Raw genomic sequence first — 22,256 nt, forward strand, 5'->3', positions numbered from 1 at the left:
AGAAAATAAAATATGAGTGTAATATTTTAGCCTTAAAACTGCCATTCAGAGCCTAGAGTGAAGCCTCCTCTATAGGTAGGTATTGCCAGGTGTTCTGAAAAATGCATCTGCTTATTGTCCAGGGTCAGAGTCTTTCACAGTGAGGAGAAAGGTGTTGGTTCTACAAAACAGCCCAGGGAAGTGAAGTTGAAATTGATTGAAGTAAATTATTCCTAAAGCCTTGATTCTCCCCTCCTTTGAAGGCAGGAGTAAATTTGGTTTCCTGCATCCAGGTGGTCCTCAGATGTCCTAAATTAAAACATGGTAAGAATGGGTTTTTCACAACTCTACCCTGACCAATCTACCAGGGTCTATATCCCTCTACTGTGATTCTGTGCAATAGACCCAGTGGAAATTGCAGGGCAAGCAGGCAATGAGGAAGCACAGTCCTTTCCTCTGTGTTGGAAATAGGCCAAGATTGTGAATGTTAATCACCCAGTTCTTGTAAAAGCTACTACACAGACTTTAATAATCACAAATGGCTGGAGTCTTCATTTTTCATTTCATCCGTGATGCTCTGTCAGAGGGAGGTGGCAGCTGTAAACAAATATTGAAGCAATATCCCAAACTAGATGTAGAAAGTCAGAGCCCTGACATTGTTGATCTCAGAGACTTGAGACACAATGAAAGACAGGCTTTGAGTATCGGTTTTCCATTGCTTGTGAGGCCAAGTCTAACTATCAAACATTTCAGGGAGCAAATATCTGTCCTTTGGTATCTTCCCTGCCCTGCTGTATCCACTTTGCTCTCTAAACACTGCTGCCCCCAATAGGCCAGATGATGCGACACAATACCACCATCTGAGCTATTGTCTCAGGAATACAGCCTTTTTCTTCCTCCCACTCCCTGCTCACCTTGAACACACTGATGGCAACATGTGCTTATTTCGTCATGAATCCTCTTAAGTTTCTTTATTACAGTTGGAAAAATAACAGGGAAACAATCCCCAGAATAACAAAACAAATGTGAATTACAAATTTTGTTGTTGTTGTTAGAGACAAGGTCTCGCTCTGTCACCCAGGCTGGAGTGCAGTGGAACTATCATAGCTCACTGCAGCCTCAACCTCCTAGGCTCAAGTGATCCTCTTGCCTCAGCCTCCCAAGTAGCTGAGACCATAGGTATATGCCACCACACCTAGCTAATTTTTTAAGTTTTTGTAGATACAGGGTCTCCCTATGTTGCCCAGGCTGGTCTTGAACACCTGGTCTCAAGTGATCCTCCTGCCTCGGCCTCCCAAAGTGTTGGGATTAGAGGTATGAGCCACTGTGCCCGGCCAAAATAAATGTGAATTTTAATTTTGTTCAGCTTAGTTGTGTATCTCTAGCAAGTAGCTTAAGCTTACAGAACATAAATTTTGTCATTCATAAAATCTATCTGCACCATATGATTTATAGTTAGCACCATTGATGTGGATCAATTGCTAAAACATTAGTGATGTAAACTATAAAGTGCTATATTAATGTAAGCTATTTATTATTTTTATTATTTAGCAGACTTACAGGAGAATATATTTCTGAGGAATATATTTCTTTTATTTAAGTTTCCACTGTATCATGTCCAGGAAAGCATTGGGAACCACTGGAGTTCCCGCAGCGCTCAGAGGACCCAGGTGAAACCCATCATTTTCTTTGCTCCAGAGGAGAGAGAGAAAATATTTTTGTATTGTTGGTGAAGTGAATGCAAAAACATTATTTATGCAATATAATAAAGAGTGTATTTTTTTTATCCACAAGGAAAAGATGACCCCAATTTCCAAATGTATAAAGTGGTAGAAATCCTTTCACAACAAAGAAGAACAAAAGTCACCAAAAATTTTCATTATGAACCAGAGCTTTTTCCTACTGTACTGAGTTTTAAAAGGAGTTCAGCAGATTGCTTAACGTTAAGAGCAGAGAGTCTTAAAACATGTTTGGATCTAAGGCTACAGATAGAAGGCAGAAACAAATGTTTGGAAACCTAAGTGAAATAAAGGGGGAAGAACAGGTTTGAGGATTAGGCCATTGCCACCCATGCTTCTTTGGCCTGTTTATTTTAGGATGAGGCCTATCTATTCTTGATTCTATGAGGGGATTCTATTTCATTTCATTTTCCAATCATAGGCTGCTTAACACCACTTAAGCCAATAACCCTCCCCATGGGTCCAACTTCTGGTAAAGTCCATACATGCCACTGTTCTGTTAGGCTTTAGGTCATTTTAGCTATTTCAGAGGCCAGAAGAGTTTACAAATGTGGGACAAGTCATTTGTTATTCAAGGATTGCTTGTCATTTGTAAGAGGAAAAGAAATAAGTCTCAAAAACAGTTGATTTGGTCATGGAATATGGCTGGAAAATTTTGATGCAGAGTCATAGACTGAACAAAATTCCAATTTTTTAATGCTATTTCTCCTTTCTTCATGTTCCTATATTCTAGTGAAAGGACTAAGAGCAATCTTGGTTCAAAAAGTAAAGGGGTACTGCTCTTGGGTGACAGGGAACTGTCATTTGGTATTAAAACTCTTCTTCTGGTGGCTTAAGTAATCAAACAGGTATTTCTTGAGCGAGTATTATATTTCAGGCACTACATAAGTGCTGGGCATAGAAGGAAAAGCAAAGGCAAGACACGAGACACTGAAGAAATACCATTCGAGATAGGCATGGGCATCAGGCAGTTCAGAAACAATCTCTAACAAGGTCAGCAGAAAGTTGAAAGTAAGAAAACAGGACTTTGCCTGCTCTTCCCTGCAGCAACAGCTGTGGCTTCTTGCAAAGCAATTAAGCTTGTGGCTAGGATTCCAGTCCCATCTCATCTCAGCAGCCCTGCAGCCTTGGAGCGTTCTTGACAGAGACTCTTAATAGATGGCATTTCTTTGTTTTTGCCCTGGCATCTCAGATGGTGGCATTCCCGAGGCTGATTAGCTCCAAGTTCCTTCCCTGTGAAGCCAAAGCCACCATGTAATTTCCATTAGACCTGAAAATGATCCTGATTTAAAGCTTAGATGGAGCCCATAAGCCATCATCTAATCATACTTAAAAAGTTACTGGCCTGGGCTGTATGTTCTTCATTTCTTTAGTAGTAAAATCATTCTTAAAAATATATCACTCTTTGTGAACCATCAAATCAGCCTGATGACAGCCTAGTTTAGAATTGAGTGCTGCAGTAAATGTCAGAACTCTGATGCTGACTTTCTGTGTGACTTTGGGTAAGCTACTTAAATTTCCTTCTTTTATTTCTTTCTCCTGTTCTTTCAGTACCTTTGATGTGCCAGGCTTTAAAACTAGACTTGGAGGTAGGGAGGTAAAGGTAGGTGGGTGAGGAGGGGAAGAGCCTATGAAGATAAAGGAAACCGGACCCCTGCTCTGGAGAGAAGCACAGTTGGAGGAAATAGCCTTGAAAAGCAAATAATTAGCACCCCACTGGACAGCACTGTCACTGAGGAGTATGCCAAGTGTTGTGGGAGCACACAGGAAAAAGACTCATTCCTTTCAGAAGATTGTGTAGGGGAATTTGACAATGCATCCCAGAGGTCCTTAACAATGAGCTGAATTGTAAGGAATGAAGAGGAATTTCCTGAGTGGAGAAGGGGGAAAGACACTCCTAGTTGTTCTATCCTCAAAAAAAGATAATAATTTTGAATCCTGCTTAGCTCTCAAAAATATTTTGAGAGCAGATACATAAAACACAACAAACTTGGTAGCCCAGCTCCATGACTGTCAAAGCTCTCCAGCTCAATGGAAAAATGGTGCTACATTAGACATAATTTCTTTATTTTTTTTTTTTTTTTTTTTTTTTTTTTAAGTTAGGGCCTCACTCTTTTGCCTGGGCTGGAGTGCAGTGGCACAATCATGACTCACTGCAGCCTTGAACTTGGGCTCAAGGGATCCTTCTCTCCTTAGCCTCCTGAGGGGCTGGGATTGCAGGCATATGCCACCACTCCTGGCTAATTTTTTTTATTTTTATTTTTTGTAGAGATGGGGTTTTGCTGAGGCTGGTCTCGAACTCCTGGGTGTAAGTGATCCTCCTGCCTCAGCCTCCAAAACTGCTGAGATTACAGGAGTGAGCCACTGCACTTGGCCTTCTGATGCCTCCTTTGTCCTGCACCAGGGAATGCCTGTCAGTTTTCTTCCCTTGGCAAATGAGAGGACCTGCTTATGGCCTGCTTCTTTATCCTCTCCTGGTTTGTGCTGATGCTGGGCTGACACAGCTGTGACAATGATGCCTCTCAGAGCTGCTGTGGAAGAAGATAGTGCAGCGTCTGAGGAGTGAGTGTCACCTTCCCAGGAGCAAGGCTTCAAATTTCCTTCTCCCACCCATTAGAGAGGGAGGTCTTTCTTACACAGCTTCTTAGGAGGAGCAAGCGCAAACTCAGCCACTCAGCTCTCCACATCCGTCCCAGTAAGGGTCCCCTATAACTCCCTTGTGTTGACTACCACCATGACTCTGATTGCTTCTACATGGGTATAGCTCCCCTAAGGATGAAGGAATATGTGTAGTGACAAAAGAACATGCAGACATTTCTAAAGATGTCTAAAGCCTCGGGGTTATAGGGATTTAGTGTCTAATCAGTCAGTATGAAGAGGACAAATATCAGGTATGCCACCAAGTCCTGCCTCAGTGTTCCAAGTTATTATGCCAAACACTAGGGTTCCTATGGAAAGTCCCGGATGCAAAAAACAGAAACTGGCCATGTCGCTTGCCATGCCATGTGAAGTTTCTGGACCTCTGTTGCCTTGTCCAGGACAGTGTGGAGGGGAGGACTTAGCTTGTGTGACTCTTCAGAGCCCTGCCAGATCCTAGAGCCCTTGATCCTTGAGCTTCCCATGTATGGAAGACTCAAACCAGGAGAAGGCTATGTTTATTACAAGGGAGTGGGGATTTGAAAAACTGATTTAATAGAATAAGGCTATAAGAAAGCATTATATGTATATATAAGAAAGGTGCTACATTTTAATACACTGTATTTGTGAGCACTAGCTTGTGTTTGTGAGTGCTCTAGTCATCTCCTTAGATAGTATTATCATTATTACCAACCTTATTGTATAAAAGTAGGAAAAAAGGGTCACAGGAAGATTAAGTTTAATGTGTGTTACTGAGCATGGTACAACGCTAACATCCTCCCTCCTTCTTGCCAGTTACAAAAAATAAGCCTCAAACAGCATGTAGCTGTTTCAAGAATAAGCATCAGAGAAAATGCAGGAAGCAGTAAAGTTGGAAGAGACAGTTGGTTTATGAGGCAAGAAAGCCAGGTTTTAGACTTTTCCCCACTTTCTGTCTTTGTGCAAACTATCATTACTTTTAGTGCCTTAATTTCTGTTGTTCTAAAATTCGGAGTGGCTTAAAAGAACTAAAAGAGTGTAATTGGATTGTTTGTAACACAAAGGATAAACGCTGAGGGGATAGATACTCCATTCTCCGTGATGTGATTATTGGGTATGGCATGCCCATATTAAAACATCAAACGTACCTCATAATTATACATACATACTATGTACCCAGAAAAATTAAAATTAAAAATATTTAAAAAAACGAAATAAAATTAAAGGGGTCAATGTTTGCCTCATATTGATGTCTTAGGGGCAACTTCAGAATAACGACAGGTGTGCACTAAAGGCTTTCCGGAGACAAAGGTGCAAGGGGCTGGTCCATGAACACTGTCTGGCTGCGGTGGGGTCTTTGTGTTTGGCTGTGGTGATATGTTGCCCTGCAGGAGTCTGTGGTGTGTGTGGATGCATGTGGAAACATTAAGGGCTCATTACTCATATAAAATCCTCAGTCTTTTATGTTGTTGTTTTTAACGCCTGATGGGCAGCAACCTCCTTTTCTCTTGGCTGTTGCCCTGATTTCTACTCCCTGAAGATCCCCAGGGCATAGGAACTGGGCTCAGCTCAGCTTTGTTACTAATTAGGGAAGCCATTCTGAACTTTCTCCCTTCCTCCCTCTTTCCCTTCAATTCACCTATTCATTGATTTATTTATTAAGCTCCTCCTCTGTGCTAGATACTGTTCTGAGCAGGTGATTCCTGCTCCTTGGGAGCATACGCTAACGTGGAGAAGGCAGAAAACAAGTAAATGAATGATATCATTTCAGATAATGGTTTAGGTGTGAAGAAGAAAATACATAGGATGATGCAAGAGAAAGTGACTGGCAGCAGCGACTGTTCCACATACAGATATTCAGACTCTGGAGGCCTGGGCTGGAGTTCAGGAATCCACATTGTCAAACAGAAGAGCATGGGATTCTGCTGCAGCTGGTCCCTGGATGACCCTTTCAGCATCCTTGCCCTAGGAAATGCTTTGAGTGTTTGGCCTGCAGCGTTGTGCTCTCCTTTGTGAGTGGTGGGAGTGGAGTCCGGTGTGTTTCAGGGTGAAGGTTAATTGCTCTGTGCGGATTCCCACCTGAAGCTCCCTTTTTCTGGCATCTTCCCTCAGTCCCAGCAGCTGTCTCCTGTGCAGGAATAGGCCTTGCCACCTGCTGGACATAGCCTCAAACTCAGAGGATTAATGTATTCTTATCTGAAAGGACACAAAGAGGAGAGGGGGAAGCAAAATTGTTAACACGGTTCTCCTTATCTTTCCTCTCCAAGATCCAGTTTTGATCCCCCCCTTCCTGGATTCTCTCTCCACCCTCTCAAATCCGCTATAAGCAGCTGCTAGCTTCCTTGCCCTATGCGCCTCCTGGCCAGCTGTCTGACGTCACACATCAATCTTCCATCTTTACTGCAAATCTCTACTGATCAAATTTCACATTTCCAGGACTCTGTTCATAAAGCCCCTTTCTCTGGTATAATTAGTAATTAGAGGAAAAATGTTAGCCAACAGACACTCAATCCCCATCTGTCCAGTGAGGAAATTCCCATTCAAGTGGAGGACTGACCATTCTACGTAGGTGACGGACCACTCACAATCTGCTTTTCTGAACTAAGTGATTCTAGTGGAACAAGAGAGGGAGCTATGTTTCTGAGTGTCCATTGAGCTGTACCCACGTTTCTTTGTATCTGTATAATTTAATTAATAATTTTAAAAATTATTAATTTCCTTCTTTCATCCTCTCTCCCACACTGCTTCTAATATTAAGTCAGTGGGAGCCTCATTAAAAGCAGTTCCTCTTACATAACCATTTCCCAGGCCATAACTGGTATCCTCAAGATTCCCTTCAGAAAGGGCTGGTTACATCTGCCAGCTGGTTACTGACGGTCGTAACTGCGCAAATGGGAGACAGGAATTGTCCTGAGTGAGGCCTATGTGATACTTGCAGATTTGCCTAAGTGGGGACATTTAGCTGGGGGCAGTCTTTGCTCATTAATTGTTTTTGTCATTTACAAAAGTGAAAATTTTTGTGAAATATTTTCAAATGCATGCTTTGCTGACCTTGGGTTTTAGTTACTATTTAGCTAAACATGAGCCAGTATTATAATTTGGATATCCCAAACAGACAAACATAGAAATAAGACTCCCCTCACCTAATGTGTTTCTAGAGAGAAGCAATTATTTACTGTTCTTAGTGTTAGTTAAACCACATCAGGCTGGCTGGATTACTTCTGAGACCTAAAATTACTGGGGACGTAGAATCTATTCTATATGTCAGAGGCCAATCATTCAAGAAGGTAAAAGAATTTCAGACTTTGTCATTTGAGGAATGATTGTAGATTGTAGTTGAAGATTCAGAGAAGAGAGGCCACAGAAATATTTCAAATATTTAAATGGGTTGCATGCCGTAAGGGCTGGGAATCATTCCACAGCACCCAGGGGTCAACTTGGGATGACAATTATAGGGAATGGGGTTTTAGCTTAAAGTACTGGGCACTAGAGTCCAAAGTTTTGGGATCAAATTCTGCTTCTGCCACTTTTAGCTATGCGATGGTGTGCAAATTTCTTCACCTCTCTATACCTCAGATTGTTCATCTATAAAGTAACAGTAATAGCTGTTCCTATAAGGTTATGAGAATTAAATGAGTTAATACACATAAAGTATTGCATCAGGGTCTGACACACAGTAAGCATTGGCTATTTATACGACTACAAGAACATGTGACATAGTCACCTGCCCAGAAAGCTCAACATATTTCAAATGTTTTCCACAAAACATGACTCCCTGAAGCTAATATATTAACAGATGATTAAAGGGTTCTGAGATCAAATTGGGTGACCCCTAGCTTTGAGATCCGTAATACGTAGGACAGTAAAGAAAAGCAAGTTACTTCTGTTTAACCAAATGTTTCCTATTTATTTCACTATGGAATCTGCCTTTAGTGGAGAAATATATTGTGAAATATAAAACACATTTGCGAGAAAGCAAAATGATGGAATTGCCTAATCAGTTGTGCTGGTGGGAGGGTGAATACATTATGATGGGTTGATTAGCTTTGATTTCTGGAAAAGACTTCTGCTCTGATGGTGTTAAGTGTCTGAAAGTAGTGAATAATGTCACGTTTTAACACCACCGCTACACATAGCCTCCCAAAATCTGTCTTGAAACAGAGGTTTGCAAGTGAGTGATGGGAAGAAAACAGAATATTTCATTTATTTAACATCCATGAGAAGACATTTTATTATGCCAGGCCTTGAGCTAAATGCTGGAGATGTGAAGATGACTGGGACACTGCCCCTCCCCTCAGATGTCATGGTGTGGAAGCATGAACAGATTTGTAACCCAGTGTGATCACTGCTTTAGTGGAAATGGAAAAGGCCTAAGCGGACAGTCAGGAGGGAAAACTAATTCTGATTGAAGGAGAGACGTGTTTAAAACGGGCTTCCTCACCAGCAGCCAGGCTGTGTGCATGAACCTTCCCTGTGTGGTGAAGAAGGAGTTCATGTTATAGGTGATGGCGTGGGACCTGGGAGGGTAATCTTTAGAAAACAGAGGACCAAGGAGAGGTCCCTGGGGGATAGGAACCAGCACAAGGGCAGAATAAATTCATGTTCAAAGGCAAGAACACATCAAAGCGATGCCACATTCAGAGATTACTGGGCTAGGGGTGCAATTACTGGGCTAGGGGTGCAATAACCAAGAGGCCCTGAGGTTTCCTATTCAGTTCTATTGTTTAAGAAATCACTTTAATAAATGACATCGTTTTCTGAACTCTTTGAGTCTTGCCTTCATTTGTAACATGGAGTGGGGGTGGTGGTGGAGTAGGTTTCTAAGACCACCCCCTTCTCTAATATTCCCCAATTTCACACCGGTTTTTAAACTTGATCTACAATGCTCTGTGTTCTTGTCACAGCCTGATACCTGCCAGCCCATCCTGTGCAAAGTTTAAAAACTCATCTTAAATCAACCATCTTTAATTCCCTAATTATTAGTTTGGCATTCTCCTGACCTCTTTTTTATTTTTTCTTTCTCATTTCTTACTTTTGAAGGGGAAGATTTGAACTCAGAGTTCCAAGTGCGGCCTCCTCTAGGGGTGCAGAGATCATCCATCTTCCATTCACTGGCAGGATGATTCTGTCTCCAGCTAATTCTGTTGCCGTAAAACACTGCAAACTCATGTGTTTCTGGTTATTTGCTCCCAAATACATTACTTTGCATTTTCCCAAGTTGAATTCCATTTCATTCTTTCCCACCCATATTTCTATAATCTCTTAATATCATTCATGTGTTTACCGCCTGCCCACACTGGGGTCTGCTTCTTCTAGCTTGGTATAATCTACATGTCCCATTAATATTTTTTAAAGAACACTGGGTCTAGTATGTTCCCTCATGTCTCCTTACCTATTACCTTGTAGTCCAATGCTGGGCCTCAGTGATGGTGCTTAGATTCTGGGTTGCCCTTGCCACTTGGTCAGAAATATCACTTTGCAAATGCATTTAAATATTCCAAATGTTGCTTCTTTAATAATTTCTTAATTCTTATGGATACTAGACTATTGTTTCTGGATGCTATGATTAAAGTAATATTATTTAACATCCCCATTTTAAAGATGAAGAAACAGGCCTCGAGAAGTTATGTGCAATTGGCAGGGCAGGGTATGGGAGTAACCAGCACCCAAAGTCCCGGCCTTCCAGATCATGAGTGGAGAGGTTACACAGAGAGCTGTGTTAACCTGCAGATGGTATGGAAAGACAAGGAATGGGGGAGGAATGGAAAGGGAATAATATTATAAATTTCCTTGCTTTGATAAAGCTGCACAACTGCAGTACCAATTGAATTTTCTAACCTTAAGAGTCTCATCCTGATGGAAATGCATCCACAGTGCACATGCCTAGTCCTATCCCTTTTCTTGAGCCTCTAAGAGGCCTACAGGGGTGTGGGGATTAACCATTCTCAACAGTTAAAGAGTTCTTTTTTTTTAACGAAGGATAATGTTCAGAATCACTTTCCTCCTTTCCCGGCTTGGTCTAATAGTATTTATTTTTAGCCCAATTCCCGGGACTTTCGTCCATTCCTCACTAGTCTTCAGAAAGGCTGTAAGTGGTTTCTTTCATATGTGTTTTATTTATGCTCAAGATTGTAGCTATTTTTTTTTTTTTTTGGTTAAACTTTATGCATTCAGGATTTCCAGATATCTGCTAACCTGATTTACAGTTTATCCTACTTTGCACCATTGATACCACTTTACCACTCATTTGCCAGAATTGAGAAAGAGGTCTAGGGGTATAGTTCATTATTTTCTGTGACCTGGTTATTACTCTCTGACTTATTTAGAAGAATGGCTTTCTTCCAGTGTCTCCTGCATCATGGCAATCATAAACGAAACATCTTTCTTCTTTTAAGATTGTTATGCTAGCATTAAGTAATTCTGTTTTTTTTCTGCCAGGTTTTTCCTCCAAGTCTTGACTGAGGCTGAGTCTACATGACACCAAAACATCCAAATGAAAAAGAAAAATTCACTTGAACCACTTAGATGTTTCTTCACCAAATCCAGATGTTTGGCAGTGCAGATAATACTTCTGGATAATGAGTGACTCCCCCTACAATCAACACTTTCATCACACGGCTTTAATTAAAAAAATAGTTCCCATAGTCTGACTGTGTGCAGTCTATAAGAATGGTAGAGTCTTGTAGATTCAACCCTTGCATTAAAAGAACCTTTGAGTCATGAGTTTGACCAAAGTTGGGGTGAAGATGCTTGTCCTGGGTGGATGTTTCATTGTTACCAGGAGGAATTGTGGGTCAGGAAGTGAGCATTTATCCCAGCATAAATAATTCCAGATGCAAAACATTCAAAGGGAAAAGAATTAGAAACCTGACTCCTCCTTGGCAGAAGAGCTGTGGCAAATATTTTAAAATATCCACACTATCCGATTCTTTCAGTCTGCATAATTTGCCTAACATGTCCCCTAATATAATTAAATGAAAAACACATATTTTGCATTTAGGAACTAATTGTCATTCTGAAAGATTCAAAACACTAACCATATGGTACCTTTTGCATATTCTTAATATTCTAGAATGAAGAGTTTTACTTTTTTATCAAATGACCAGATAACCAGAGGCTTAGTTTCACATAAAAGGTAGGAAACATTATAAGAGTAGACCTGAGTCTAGGGTCATAGATTTGAAGAACCTCTAAGGTCCTTTAAAGAAAATCCCCATCCAATGCCTTAGCCTGCTCCCCATCTGGTACATTTGTTGAGTGGTTATCCAGGCAGTTCTAGAAGTTCCAGAGATAGAGATGGTTTTTTTTTTGTAATTTACCTAAGAATTCACCTTTCTGTATCTGCCATTTGCTGAACCCTGAAATCTTCTGTCACTCACAGAACAAGTCACGTTGTCTTTTCACATTGGTAAAAAGTATTGATATTGATGTTTTTAAAAATTTGTCACAGTTTACCCCTTACAGACCACTTCTCTTGAAATTTCAGCCAAGAGTTCTCTCTTCCAGACACCTCTGTCCTCAAATGTGTTCCATTTTGCTCATGTTTCTCTTAAAGCCCTAAATTCAAAGAGGGTTTTGCCTTCTCTGGGCTCACCTCCCCTGAGCTTCTGATTCCGCCTGGATGCTGGCAGCGAAATATCAAGGCAGGAGGGGCACTCGGGGGCCAGATTGAGATGCTTTCCACCCTGGTCTTTGCTTCATCTGTATGTTCATCATCCTTACCTCAAATGCCCACTTCTCTGATGAAACTTGAGTAAGGCCTCCTTCCAACACACTTAACTGCTCCCCACAGCCACAGCCACTACCACTCCCCTTCTCCTGGTGGGGCTCCAGGACGGGTGGGGGCTCCGGAACTTTTACATAGCAGTAAGTAGGTTAGAGACTCAGACAGGTACCCAGGACAACCTAACGATGGAAAGTTTAATTTGGCAGGCAGTTAAGCACCAGCAGTGATTCCGGGAGTTCAGGATAGAGTTGAGAACAAAAAATGTATATGCTCCTTCTTTGTGTGGGGGATTGCCCCTTCTCATCCAAGCTACCTTGAAGCCACCACACACCTGCAGTCTCTTTACAGATCTGGCAGCCATCCTTGAAGCTCAGTAGTGACTCCCCAGGCAAGAACAATCCGTTTGCCTCTCACCCTTTAGCCCTGTTCCAGATACACTGTAACATTGAGTGGTCCGGAATTTAATCATCTTTGAATTGTGCTTTGTACCACTCGCACCTTGGGTTTATAAAAAGGGTAAAATTTCTGCCTTAGACTGTGACTATAAAAATCTTTAACCTAATTTTGCAGCTGAGCCAATTTTAAATTAAATGGCTTAATGTCAGAAACATCAACATCTGGAAGAGACTCTAACAGATTTTGTGATAAATCAGCAGCTGCTGTGGGTTAAAGGTTATGCTAATTCCAGATTCTCAACCTGGAAAACACTGAGGCAATAAATAAAGTTACCACACAGACTCTGGGAATGCCACAAGGGGCTCAATGGGCGAAAACGTGGAGGTGAGCAGGACAGTCTCACGTGGGTGAAGTCGGCAACCTCCGTGGAGTTGGATTAGCTTGAATGAGTGGGTGGGGTGCAAACTGAAGGTAAATGGGCAACCTCTGTTCTTGGCCTGTATCACCTCACCGCAGAACCAAGCACGTCAGTGCATCCCTTAAACAGATCTAACAGGTAATATTGATAAGAATTTGATAGGAGGTGGTGGGGAAGAGCACTTATTTCACAGGAACAATTAGTTCCTAAAGCTTTGTATAATCCTGTTTAAAGGTCTCTGCTAATTCCCATGAGCTCCTCTCTGGGTCCTTGCCACTTCGTCTTTCCTCCCTCTCCAGCTCTCCTCAGGGCCAGCCTTTATGTCATCTTTTCTTCCCTGGCTCTCATGCTCTGCTGAGGATCTGGCTCCATCCCAGATCATCCCAGAATTTCTCTCTACCCTTTCTCTTATGCAGAGCATTGTTGCACCCTGTCAGCCTCTAATCAGTAGCTCAATACCCATGACTCCACTCAGCAAGCAAAGGACTCTTCTTAGCATCCACTTGTCTTAGGAGGGATGGAAGTGGGGATGAGGTTGTCACAATTTTTCCCTGGTACTTAGGTAAATTATATAGGACTGTATCTAGCACATAGTATATATACCAAACTTCCAGTATTACTATTAAGTAGTGTTGTAATAGACTACATGTTTATATCTCCTCCAAATTCACATGTTAAAATTATAACATCCCCCCACTAACTAGGTGACGTTATGAGGAGGTAGGGCCTTTAGGAGGTGATTAGATCATAAGGGTGGAGCTCTCATAAATGGGATTAGTTCTTTCACAGGCCAGATTGCTCTCTAGCCCCTTCTACCATGTGAGGTTACAGTGAGAAGGAAGCTATCTATGAGAAATGGGCTTTCACAAGACATTGAATCTGCTGACACCTTGATCTTGGACTTCCCAGCCTCCAGAACAGTGAGAAATAAATTTTTATTGTTTATAAGTGACCCAGTCTGTGGCATTTTGTTATAGTGACCAAAACTGACTAGGAAAAATGTTATTTTGGAGAAGAAGAAGAAGAAAAAAGCTTCGATATCCATCTGTTACAAAATTTTATCTTTGATCTTGAAATTTAATCAATTAACACTGTGCTGATTTTTAGTTTTAAGGACTTCAAAGGTGACCAAACTTTGACATGGAAAAGAATACCCAGTGAGACCCTCACCAAGATTCCTGCATCATTATTACAATTCTGTAGCTCTGGGTGGAGACCCAGAAATCTGTATATTAAGCTCTGCAGGTGATTTGAATATAGGTGATTTATGGACCACTTTTGAGACATACTGTCTCTCAGGATTTCCAATTTCTTCCCATTATCAACACATTCTTTCTTCTTTCCCCTGTTGTCAGATGAATTTCCTTGAAGCCCAATTTTGGTGATTTTCATTTCCCCAGTCCTGTGTGCTCTACCTTCTCACTCCACCTTACCATTGCCACTCTAACCTCTCTCATATCTCCTTTAAGTGATCCCAAATCACCTCCTACTTATCTTCCCTGCTTCTACCCTTGCATCCCTACAGTGAATACTTAAAACAGTAGCCAGAGGCATTCTTTAGTAATACAATCTAGATATTTTTGCTGTGTTCAAAATCTCCCAATGACTTCCCACGTCATTCAGAGTGTAATTCTTTACAACTGCCTGCAAGGCCCCTGCGGCCTGGCCTCAGAAATCTCTCTGGCCTCGTTTCTTAGTATTCTTTCTCACTCACTCTACTGCAGCCTTAAAGGTCTTGCTAGAGCTTTTGTACTTTCTGTTCTCTTATTCTCCTTGAGCTGGGGAAGTGGGATTTGCTAACAAGAAGGAGATCCTTGGGTGTGGAGCATCATGTGAGTGTTTGAAAGAGCTGTGGTGGGAAAGCTCATGTGTAGCCAAGGGGTCCCCTCCGACAGCTACATGACACTGGTGGCTTTGGCTATTTCTCTGCTGTTCCTACTAGACTGTGAGCTTTCTAAGAATGATGTGTGCACCTGGTTCATCTGTGTACCATTACCCCCCTTCCTCAGTTCATGCACAACCTAAGAGCTATAATAACTTTATTGTTATATAAAACACTGCCCCATTCTGCCCACCCTTGGTAGATGCAGATTCTGTCCACACGTGGGACAGTTATCTTTGTCTTGTCCCCTGGACGTCACCTGGTTTCATGTCATAGGGCCCACGAGGCACCAAGAATCAGAGTGAAAGAGAGTTACTGGATTACCACAAACCCATTCCTCCTAAAAAAGAGGAAATGCAGATGGTTTTGGCATATTCTGTTGTTCTCTGGCTCTTGGCAACCTTTACTCCTGGCTGACACTGAGTAGCAGCTCTAAAAATGTTTGTTGGGCTGAAATTGTAAGGAGCAGGAGAAAACCACTGATCTCTACAGCAGTTCCTTATGATTAGATTTCAGTCTGGCCCAGGGACTCAGCTGTGGTGTTTTTCACATTTTTATGTTGTGTTACTTAGGACAATGTTTTCTGCATCATGTAGGTGACTTCACAAAATAACATTTTCTTTGGGTACGGGGAAGGAGGTGCTCCCCTTGAGCACTTGATTTGTTCTTATCTTACGGACACTGTTATTCTAATAATCACAATGTTTATGAAATAAGGTATAGACAATCATATAATTCTTTCCCTATTTTATTTTTGGTTTCTAAGAAGCTTGGAGTGAGATCTGCAGTCTACCTGCAGCAAATATACAGGATCCTATGGCCTTCATGTTTTACATCAATCATTCCTATATTAATCAATCACCTTAGTGTTCTACACTTATTTTTATTTTCCATTAATTGTCTCACTTACCTCCCTTTGTACTACATGCCTTTTTTGTAACTTTTACAAAATTCTTTCAAAATAAGACACAGTTTAAGTAATAATCCTTTGCTATAACAGGTGTTCTCACTATGCTCATCATAACACCAGCCACTATCTGCAGAGAATCCAGAAAATTCACTGGCCCAGAGACTTAGGATTTCTCTTACGGAGGGAACAAAGAAAAAAAGACCAAAGCACTTCTTCAGACTGTAGCTAACAAGTGGTACTAATGCTTAGAAGCCCACCCAGAAGCCTGAGAAATGTGGATAGACTTCCCAGAGATGCAACTATTTAAAGCAAAAATAGTAATCAGTAAGACAAGCCCCACCCCTGCCGGGGTATTTTCATTTTGCAGATGTAGCTAGATGCTCAGATGGTCCCCAACTGGCACAGCTGTGCACAGCTGGGGACTTTAGTACCACATAAGCCAGCAGCTGGGGGAGAGATGCACTGTGGCTTGACTATCTCTGTTAAAAAATGCCATCAGCTTTAAACACCTCTTTGGTAGAGGGAGGTCTCCAGACACCTGGGCTCATTCATTCATTTATTGGCTTCCCACATGAGTCAGGCACTGGGATAGAAAAGTCTAAGAAATACAAACATGGGTAAGGCACAGACTTTAAGGAAAGGTAAGTGAAATAAACCTGTTATATACACAGCCTGAATATAAGTGAAGTGTTAAGTGCTGAGAAAAAGTATAGGTAAGCTGCCATGGAAGTCGAGAAGAGGAATGGGTCCTCTTTAGCTAAAAGATCAGAGAAACTTTCAAAGAATTTAAACCACATTCTGAAGTGGGCAAAATTTGGATATTGCAGGGAGAGGGAGTGGTAAAAGCAAATATATGGAAGTGTTTAAGTGCAGAGTATGTTTGGAGAATGCTAATTAGGTCAGGCTGGCTCACGGAGAGTTGGGTGAAAGTAAGAGATGGTGGGAGATGAAGCTGGATGCAATTAGTAGTGGGATTGTGCTTTTTGAGAACTAACCCTACTGCAATGGTTAGACACTGGAGAGAAAAATTCTAACAAGGAAATTCTCATGCTATTCTAAGCAAGAGATAACACTAGGAAAAAATGCTGGAGATATTTCTGAGATAGTATAGACAAAGGTGCAGTCAAAAGAACAGACATTCCTGTTTCTGCTTTCGGCACCTTCTTTCTGTCTCTTCCTCCCCCAGGCACCTTTCACTCAAACTTGCAAAAAATTCCCGTTGCTTAGTTGTACTCAAGTTGTCAAGGTTTCTTCCATAAAGGGTGGCAATTCACTGGAAAATCAAGGCAATTAGGCAAAGAACATGCTGGGAAAAGAAAATCTGAAGAATTCAGATCAGTTTCATCACTCTTTAATTTAATTAGTCACTTAATTACTTCAGCTATTTACTTCTCTGTAGACAGAGGCTGAGTGCCTGAAAGCAGGCCCTCCACCATTCCTGACCCAAATGTAACACGCGGCACTGAGACAAATGTGGCTGTGGGTCTTTCCGTAAAAGGTCCACTACCATTGAACTTGGGATGGATCTTATTCCTTTTCCTTCCAAGAGTTGATAGCTAAGTTTACTCTAGATTCCTGTATTTATTGCATCATTGTTCTGCACGACCAGGGAGACTTGGGGTATGATTGGAGCTTCATATCTTCAGAAAACCAGCTTACATCTCTGAGTGGTATCCCAAATCACCTCTTATTTCCTCATTATTCCCATCCAAGTACTAACCAGTCCCAACCCTACTTAGCTTCCAAGATGAGATGATATTGAGCGCCTTCAGGGTGTTATGACCGTAGGCTTATTTCCTCATTACTAAGGCCAATCCAGATTCCTAAGCTTTACCTGGTCCCGCCCGTAGCTTCATTTCCTACTATGCCTCCACCTTATTTCCCAGTCATTCAGAATAACTTGCAGTTCCCCAAGCATACACTGTCTGCTGTGTCAAGGCATTTACACATGTTATTCCTCAACGCCTGGAAAGCACTTTCCTGCCCTTCATAACTTGTTGAATCCTCTTTGCCCTTTAAGTTCAGCTCACCCATTACTTCCTTGATTTCCTACCTCAGTTAGATGCCTGTTCCAAGTCGCCTGGGTTTATCTCTGTCAGAACTCCATTCATTCATTCCTTAAATTGATATTATTGAATAATTAACCATACACGAGGTACTAGTCTGGGTTCTGCATACATCAGAGGTAACGAGACAGACAAAGACTCTGCCAGGTAAATGTGTATGGGTAGGACAACCTATTAAAAAGGCGGGATGACTGCTGAAAGAAATCAGATATGACACAAACAAGTGGAAAAACATTCTGTGCTAATGGATAGGAAGAATCAATAGTGTTAAAATGGCCATACTACCCAAAGTGATTTCCACATTCAGTATTATTCTTATCAAACTACCAACAATATATTTCACAGAATTAGAAAAATGTATTCTAAAATTCATACGGAATCAAAAAAGAGCCTGAATGGCCAAAGCAATACATGCAAAAAGATCAAAGCCAAAGGCATCACACTACCCAACTTCAAGCTATAATATAAGGCTACGGTAACCAAAACAGCATGGTACTAGTACAGAAACAAACACATAGACCAATGTAACAGGTTAGAGAAGTCAGAAATGAAGCTGCACACCCACAACCATCTCATTTTTTGACGAAGTCAACAATAACAAGCAATAGGGAAAGGACTCCCTATTCAATCAGTGGTTCTGGGATAACTACCTAACCATATGCAGAGGATTGAAACTGGACCCCTTTGTTTCACCATATACAAAAATCAACTCAGAATGGATTAAAGACTTAAGTGTAAAGCCTAAGACTATAAAAACTCTAGAAGAAAACCTAGGAAATATCATTCCAGACATAGGCCACAGCAAAGGTTTCATGACCAAGACTCCAAAAGCAATTGCAACAAAAACAAAAATTGATGGCAATCCCATTTATACCCAAAGAAATAAAAATTGTTTTGCTGTAAAGACACAGGCACATGTATATTCTTCGCGGCACTGTTCACGATAGCAAAGACATAGAATCAACCTAGATGCCCATCAACTGAATAAATAAAATGTGGTACATATACACAACAGAATACTATACACCCATAAAACATAATGAAATCATGTCCTTTGCAGCAATTTGGATACAGCTGGAGGCCATTATCAAAATGAATTAACACAGGAACAAAAAACCAAACACAGCATGCTGCCATTTGCAAATGGGAGCAAAACACTGCGTACATATGGACACTAAGAAGGGAACAATAGACACCAGCACTTACTTGAGGGTGGAGAATGGGAGGAGAGTGAGGATAAAAAAATTACCTATTGGGTGCTATGCTTACTACCTGTATGACAAAATAATCTGTGCTACCAAACCCCTGCAACACAAAATCTATCCATGTAACAAACCCGCACATGTACTCCCTCAACCTAAAATAAAAGTTGGAAAAATATAAAGAATAGAATAACAATTACATAAAAGGAAAAACAAATTTTTTTTTTTTTTTTTTTTTTTTTTTTTTTTTTGAGACGGAGTCTCGCTCTGTCGCCCAGGCTGGAGTGCAGTGGCGCAATCTCGGCTCACTGCAAGCTCCACCTCCTGGGTTCACGCCATTCTCCTGCCTCAGCCTCTCCGAGTAGCTGGGACTACAGGTGCCCGCCACCACGCCCGGCTAATTTTTTTGTATTTTTAGTAGAGACGGGGTTTCACCATGGTCTCGATCTCTTGACCTCATGATCCGCCCGCCTCGGCCTCCCAAAGTGCTGGGATTACAAGTGTGAGCCACCGTGCCCGGCCAAAACAAATTTTTTGAGCAAAGACTATACAAAGTCAGACTGGAAAATATATTTGTGATATCTGTGACATAATATGATACTTTTATGCTTAACTTTTAAAATATGTCAACAACCTCACCAGCATCTGTTATTTTTTGACTTTTTAATAACAGCCATTCTGTCCAGTGTGAAATGGTATCTCATTGTGATTTTGATTTGAATTTCTCAATAATAAAGAACCTAATTTTAAAATGTAAAGAAAACAAACCAGCCAAAAAATGGTGATGAGATCCAAGATGGGGCAAAACAGTGAGCTGAACTTGAACGGCTGGCTTTCTTTTCTAATTTCCCTGTTGTGCTGTGAGTTCTCTGAGGTCAGGAAACTAGTGTAGTGTCTCTTACTAATCAGGTGCCTAATAAGTTTTGAAAGAATAGATGGAAGTTGACTACTAATGGGGAAGACTCAGGTCATTTCGGGACTCAACATCTGATCTCAGAATTCCGGCGAGGTGAGTAGTTTTTTGACTCCTAGTTATCATCGGATTGCAGTCGCTGAGTCTTGAAAGGGACCTTAAAAAGAATGTGACTATATATCCTGGTTTACCTGGCACAATCCCAGTTGATATCTGTTGTTCTGGCATCCTGTCAGGTTTAGCATTTATTCCAGATTTGTTTTCTTTCAATGGCATATTATAATTTTATTAAAGTAGGCTAAGGTGGGTTGGGTAGACCTCTACTTTTTTTTTTTTTCGAGGCAGAGTCTTGCTCTGTCATCCAGGCTGGAGTGCAGTGGCACGATCTCGACTCACTGCAACCTTTGCCTCCTGGGTTCAAGCGATTCTCCTGCCTCAGGCTTTGGAGCAGCTGGGACTACAGGAGTGAGCCCCATGCCCAGCTAATTTTTGTATCTTTAGTAGAATGGGGTTTCACCATATTGGCCAGTCTGGTCTCGAACTTCTGACCTTGTGATCCCCCCGCCTCGGCCTCCCAAAGTGCTGAGATTACAGGTGTGAGCCACCACTCCCAGCCTTCCCACATTATACCACAGTTAGTCTCATTTAGTAGTATGTGAGAAGCTTGATTAATAAACAGAGTTCTCACTTTAACATATGATAAAATTGGAAGGATGCTAGCAATAATCTGTTTCTCTTTTCCTAACCCTTCTTGGTGCAATGTAACCAAAATCACCTTTCCCAGGATAGCATTCGAGCTGCTTATTGATAAATCACAGAACTCTTGGACATGAGTGGCTCATGTGGCTAAGGTCACCTTTGGTCCGGTGGTGGGGGAAGAAGTTTTCATTGCCACTGGCGCTGTTAGTCACTTTGTGTACCAGCTAGTTATGCCATGGACTATACCATGACTTAAGAGATGCTCAAAGCTACTAGACAATTAAAGAGAGTCATTTACAGTAAGTGGAAACATGGAAAATCATTGGCTAGGTGTCCCTGCAATAACTGCACAAAATATAACCTAATAGCTTTGTCAGAGAGTACAGGAAGAACAGTCTGAAGTTTCTTTGTTATAGTGATTTTGTCATTTATTTGTGTGGTGTAAGTCTCCAACTACGTTATAGTTCCACAAGACTTTCTTTCTTTTTTTTTTTTTTGCAGTAAACCTTTTGAGAAGCAGAAAGTTAAAAATGGGAGTGCAAGTTTAATGAAATATTAAGAAGTAAATTTGTATCTCAAGAAAGATGATGACGAATGTGGAAACTGCAAAAAAAAAAAAGTTTGTAAACTTTTACTGTCCACTGTGAGGAATAGCAACCAAAGAAAACCAGAAAGTTCCAATCTGCTTAAGAAACATCAGCTTCTCCCTCAAAAGTTTGTTGTTATTTTAAGAGGACTGTGGCCTTATGATTTAATAAGTTAAGTTTTGCAGAGTACAATTATATAGCACTCTGTGAAGCATGAACTTTAACTTAGATTAAATGATATATTTTCTAAATTAATGTCACTCATGCTTGTTTCTGAATCTTCTTGTGCAAAAAGATTCAATCATTTCTTGCAATCTATATGTGCCAAAAATAAACTATAGCATATTAGATATGATTAGATGTGCTTTGTAATGTGGCTATCTCTCTGGAGTGAAAAAGTGTCAACTCTGCCATTTTCTTCTTGTTTCCTTATGTTTGCATTGTGGGAACTATCTTCAAACCCAAGTTTCCTTGGAGGAGTCATTTTTTTTTTTTTAAGGCCACTTGTCCACCTTAGGAGAATGGATTGAGATCAATGCAGATATTATAATTTGTGTATGAAACTAAACCAAGTCCGAGTAAACTACAGTCAGCTGACAGTATAGTGAGGGTGTACATCACTCCACTCAGGTGTGTGTGGGGGATTAGCATTCTTTCCTTAGAGCTTCTTGCATATTAAGTGTGACTACCAGACATTCGGATTGAGCAAGGATACCGATACAAACAGTATTTTAACTATGAGTGGATATTTTAAAGATAAATAATAAATATAATAACTTTACCATAAATAGTTAATATAATGATACATTTTAATACTTTTTAGTAATGTTTCATTTTGAAGACCTCTACCATAGACAATTCTTATCTTCCTGGTTTTGAGACCCAATTTCACCACGAGTAAGAGCGTAACCTTAGGTAAATTGATTAACTCCTTTGTCACTATGTCCTTTACCTGTAAAGCAGGTATAATAATAGGCATCTGACTTATGAAACTTTGATGAGGATTTAATGAGTTGATATATGTAAAGCAGTTAGAATTGTCCTTAGAACCTAGCAAACAGTCAGATTTGCATTTGTTGTTCTCATCACTATTGTTATTATTATAGTGATTATTATTATTTTG

The sequence above is a fragment of the Symphalangus syndactylus genome, chromosome 12 (assembly GCF_028878055.3).
Source record: "Symphalangus syndactylus isolate Jambi chromosome 12, NHGRI_mSymSyn1-v2.1_pri, whole genome shotgun sequence".
In the NCBI taxonomy this organism is placed as follows: domain Eukaryota; kingdom Metazoa; phylum Chordata; class Mammalia; order Primates; family Hylobatidae; genus Symphalangus; species Symphalangus syndactylus.